This window comes from Bemisia tabaci, chromosome 4 (assembly GCF_918797505.1).
Source record: "Bemisia tabaci chromosome 4, PGI_BMITA_v3".
In the NCBI taxonomy this organism is placed as follows: Eukaryota; Metazoa; Arthropoda; class Insecta; order Hemiptera; family Aleyrodidae; genus Bemisia; species Bemisia tabaci.
The window spans coordinates 25,337,833-25,343,832 of record NC_092796.1 but is presented as its reverse complement, the minus strand read 5'-3'; positions in this window follow the sequence as shown (position 1 = coordinate 25,343,832).

Sequence of the window (6,000 nt, the reverse complement as noted above, 5' to 3'; positions counted from 1 at the left end):
TTATTCAAAGTTTGGAGCCCGCCAGCGCGCTAGATTTTGCCTTGAGCAAAAAAGTGTATAGGAACTTTTTTATAGGAAATTTAACGAGCTTTATTTCTGAAAATAACTAATTTTATCGTCAGATCAATTTTTGGCAAGTTACAGGCCATAATCCAAAAAAAGGGCAGATTTTAGGCAATTTTTGCCAAATTTGGCAACTTTCCGGTCCGAATTTAATGGCGCAAAGTTGAAATTCGGATTCAGCGTCAAAATTACATAGGAATCGATGAAAACATTGCTACCCGGGATTTTTGCAGGCTATAGCTCCTTTCATGGCTTATTTGCCTGGACTATAAGTTCGATTGAATAAGTTGCATTATAATGCAAATCCGTTTGCAGTATGCTTTCCGTGTCCCCTTTTCCCCAAACTAAGTCCGAATTGGCAACACAGCAGATGAGGGCTCAGTATAGAGAGCGATAGCGCTCTGATCATTGGTGCATTGTCTATTCCGATCAGCTATAGCGGGAGGTGCCGCTAACGATACCTCGGTGCTTGCCTGCTCGCGGTTCAGTTTTTTAACCGAGAGGCCACTGTCACAAAGTCAGTGCCAAAGTCACGATGTCGCACAGTGGATTGAGTCAATAGGAGAGGTCGGACAAAATTTGAAAACTTTAAAAACCTCATAACTCCGTTTGTACAAAATTTTGAGGTTCTAAAGGTGGTTCCATTGGTTTCCTCGTAAAATTTTCTTCTAAAAGCACCCTATGAAAGTTAAAAAGTGACGGAAGAAACATCAAAATTTGCAGTTTTAGTCAACAATTTCATGTCCGACCTCTCTAATTGGCTCAATCCACTGTGTGTCGTATCAAGAATAACAGACCCATACGTAAACCTATAGGAATGAACTGTTTTTTATTTTTTTATTTTTGACAAAGTTAGACATATTATGCCTCATGGTGGAAACTCAAAGTGGACTGCATTTTGCGATTTGGAACCGCAATATCTGGCTCAGTTCAAAAACGACGTTTTTACCATTAGTTTTTCTATGCGCATGAGTGTATTCACGGATAAGCCAGAAATTGTAGTTCCTAATTGCAAAATGCAGTCTAACAGTCAACAGTTCAGTGCTGAGAAAACCCAGATGTATCGTAAAAAATATCTCAGTTTTCGGTGTAGAACACTTTTTAATACTCTTAAGAACATTGGGTCAAAGTTTCAAGCAATAATTTGCATTTTGTGTGATGACGTCATGAGCGTTTGAAATAAAATGTTACAAAGACCGTCAACAGCACCACTGCCAGCAAAGTTCAACAGCAGTTTGCACAATTTTCCCGTTTTGTTTTTCGACTCAAAACTTCTGAATTTCCGTTGTGTTGGTTTTTGAACTTTTTGGCTGTTACTTGCGCCAACGAATGCAACATGAATACCTACTGGCTATGGTGTTAGTTCGTCGCTTGGCTAACATAAGGGCGTAACTACACATTGAGATGAGCTCGGAAAAGCATTTAATTGTATGGAAGACAAGGTTCATTGCGGAGTGTAGTTACGCCCTTATGTCAGGTAGACGACGAGTTATTCCTTTTCTCCCTCTCTTATCCTATGGCAAATTTTTCTTGACGGAGTCAAGAAAAATTTACTCTACTTTCTTACTCTTCTTCTTACTTCTTGCAACGTCACAAACGTGCGGTGGGGGAGTTTCACCGTCAAAATATAAGTGGTACAGAATAATTTTCCATTCCCTGGAAGCAATGAAAAATGAATAAGAAAAATAAATTGAGGAAGCAAAGCCTGTTTTGTAATTATCACTGGAATTATTTAATGAATTTTAAAATTATTGACACCAGTAGGAAAGGTACGAATTTGAGTGTGCTGATACATGCTCCTTCACCAAAATTCACGTAGAACACAAATCGCAGAACGAAAATGACTGAAACCAACGCATAACTGAGATATCAGCGTTCTTGGTGTACGTTGGTTACAAAAAATTCGAATTCTCTGCTAACAAGAAAAACAATAGTTCGCTTGAATCAAATCGCGCTTTACAGGGGTAGGTTTCCTAACCAAGCGATGTTCCTGTGTTGTTCAAAGCATTGGGCAAGTGCAACAGTTGCACCGACGCATCGAAATTGAGTTTGCCATCTTTTTATACCGTGGAGGCTGTTGGAATAACGTTTAGCGCGCGGTTTTTCTCGAGTAAGTAGAATTTGATTTTTTAATGAGCATAAGGTTTAAAACGCGTGAAGAAACATTGGATAGCTTAGTTAGGATCAATAATGTTGGTTGGGTTAATCGTGTTCTGCGTGGATTTTGGATTGGGGAAATGCAAACCTAGAAAGCTTAAATTCGTACCTTGTCTACTGGTCCATTGTAAAAACTGTGCCCCATAGTAAGGAGACTTTAACGAGGGAGTAGAAAAGCTACACAATTTTCAACTCGAGGATTATCTCGTTTTCATGAGTGCGGATTATAATAATCATTACCGATAGTTCAATGATCCTCTCTTAATTACTTCAAGTTTCTCAGTTTCTTTAATTTTAACAAACATAAATACTATAATAATGACTATCATAAATAAATATTCAATTATAATTAAGTTGTGTGAGTCATAGAAATAGAAAGGCGCCAAACAGAGTATCAGTCATTGTCAGTCTTTGATGTGAAACTTAGGGCCCCTTTATAGAGAGAGCGTTAAGACGACGCTGCTCATAGATGTCACAAACGGGAATAAAGATTACACAAATTGAGCATTTTTTGTAATCTTTGATAAAATAATTTCCAAATTCCTGTCTCCATTCCCTCTCTCATCCCGCTTGTTCCTTGCCGTGACCCTAATTCCCCGGTCCATTCCAGTTTATAATCTTTGCAATTCGAGAAAATGTAATCTTCATTCCCGTTTGTGACAGTTGTGACACTGTGGAGACCTAAAATAGGGAACCAATCAGAAATGGATTCGTATTGTCTTTACTCTCAGCATAAAGGGACTCTAGTACAACTTAGTTTCTAAATCTAAATCCATCCTATCAGTGGCGTGGCGTGAAGGATCGATTATCGATATATCGCCGTATGAAGCTATGGTAGAGAATCGATTACCAAGGTGTTCGCTGCGAACGCCCTGATAATCGATCTTTTTCCGTAGGTTTAAATGGCGAATCAATCGATATATCGCAAAGTACGCCACGCTACTGCATCCTATCCTCCCATTGGAGACTTAACGAGAGCGGGGGGGGGGGGGGGGTTGGTGGTGGCGATTAGAGGTCGCGGCCATGAGTTGTCTGGACGAGTGCAGCGGCTCCTCTTCCGGTGCTTGTCCCGACAGCTCACTTTCTTCTGCCCGACATTTGTCGCGCATATCGACACGTCGCAGCGCGGCTGGTGGCGAGGGACACTGGAAGGGGGGCTGGGGGCGCAGGGGGGCATCGGTCATCGGGCCTCCATCGGTAATTAACCCGGTCGAAAAGCCGAATCGATATCGGCCGGATTTTGGCAGGGACCGCGGCACGCGCCCAAGGAAAAGCGGCCTGATTCCGGTCCCGAAATCGATGCCGCTTTCGCTTTTTTTTTCCGGTTACCGGTTTGATGAAAGTTCTACAGACACGACAATACGTCGCGCGGTTGCGTGACGGCTGATATGATGACATCAATCCGCATATCCTATTTTAGAAGGAAAACAGGCTTCCTTGCACTGAAAAAAAATTCTCGGCGTTTTTACCAAGGTCCGTTGGTACCTTTACCATCTCACTTTTTTACCAATTATTGGTAATTTTACCAAGACAGACTGGTAAGCTTACCTAAAAACCGGTATTTTTACTGTTTTTCTCAGGGAAGAATACCACTTTTATTGGTAATCAATTCCCGGTAACTTTGCCATTTTGTCTCGGTAATTCTACCACAGTCGATAAAAAATATTGGCATTTTTACCGGGGTCCAGTAAAATTACCGAGAAAGTCAATAATTTTACCTAGATTTCTTGGTAAAATTACCAATTCCATAAATGGTAATTTTACCAAGAAAAAACTGGGATCAAATAGAACCCTGAATTCTTGGTAATTTTACCCTTTTCTTAGTAAATACACCGAGATTTTTTTTTCAGTGTGAGTATTTTTGTTTAGCGCTGGTGCATAGGAAAATATGGACCGAGCTCATCAAAGATGAACCAACCCACATTATGTTGAAAGTGAGAAAAAGAGGTTTGAAGTTTTATTCCTGCATAAGGCTCAATGTGAAAAATAAATTGTATCCCCTTTTTTCTCAAACAGATTTATTCTTTTCGAATTTCAAATTTTGGCAGGAGAAAAAAACGACCAAAGGAACCCAAAAACATTCTTAACTCAATTTTTTTCTGAAATGTGGGTTGGATACTTTCTGATGAACTCGGTCCATATAAGACTGGATCATGAAAATTTGAAAATTGCTCTTTTAATTGATGAATATTGATGAATAAATGAGCGAAAAAAGAAACAACGATACACAAATGAGAAATGTAATAAAGGGGACCATGTACTCACATGATACCTTTTAAACCTTAATCATGGCCTTAAAGCAATTTTCATACTTTTATGGCAGGAATTTCACGCAACGATTTTGAATAGCTATTTTTAATAAGAATGATCGGACAATGACATGTCGACTGCTAAATTCAAAGACTAGACGTCTCTAATACAATTTTCAAAATTTACGCTCGTATTTTGTTTTTACTAAGGAGAGTGGGCCTCCTTTGAGCTTTCAAATTTGTACAGAATTATCTTCTAGCAGTGGAAAAACACAGAAACTTGTCAAATTATCATATTATTTAGTTTGAAAATTAAAATACAGATGGTCGTTAGCTTGCAATGTCAAGAACCGATATACATAGCCCCCCGGTGTATCGATGTTCCCGTCTGAGAAGCAACGTCAAAGCGTCGCTACACACAGGAAGTTCGGCTGTACGGTAGATACAGCTTTCTTTAAAAATTCTTTTTGCGCGGGTGGATCTCATTGGTTGGTTTACATTCAATTGATTATACGCTCTGAAGACACGAACGAATTTTCAAAATTACCGAAAACCTTAAGTATAGGATGTGGATTTTTTTTTGGAAAGTATAATTTGAAATTTTCAAGAAAGAGCTGCAATGAAACTTTCAACATGAAAAAAATAGTAATTTAGCACACATTTTGAAACGTCACACAATCTGTGGTGTGGAGAACTTACATCAAACATAGCATTGTTAAAATTTCTGAATGTTATCTAAGTGATACCACGATCCATTTAAAATTCTCTTCTCAATTTCAAAATATTATTTCCTGGTGTAAAGCGAGGATTCGTGGCATCAAACGGATGTGCTGTCGGCCACCGTTCCATCGGATGGTATCCTGACTGAATTAAAATGAGCTGCGTTTGCTGAGATTTTCTCCTCAACTCCAACTCTTAGTTTCGGGAGTCTTGGAAACAAAAAATACAGCAAGCTCCATCAATTTATCTGCGAAGTGTGACGTTGATACTTCAGATCACTGAAATTTCGACTTTTTACACTCGGAGAAGGATGAATCGTCTCATTGATGTCTCGTTAATATACGACTCGTATAATACGAGACATCAAACAATGCAACATATCAAACAATAAAAACACACTAAAATACAAAAAACAAATGGGTATACAAGGCTAGAGGAGACATAAAACAACCAGGACGTTTCAGGCCAATTACAGGCCCATTCTCAACTGGAACAGAAGCTAAAAAACAAACATATCAAAAAAATACAAGAATCTAATCAAACATTTAAAACTGAAGTACCAAAGATAATTACCGAACTACTACTCATTTAATTGTAAATCCAAGAAAAGGAGGAAATTTAGCGATCCTTAGACTGTAGACTAATTCTAGTAACTTTTTAAGCAAATCTATCTGGCTAAGTTCTTTTGTGGGTTTTTGAAATCCCAACTCATTTTTGTCAAAAATAATATTGTTTTGCTATCCGCTAAAAGTAACTGATTTGACGACAAAACCTGTTGCTTTTAAACTTTTTGTAAATTTTCACGTCATAT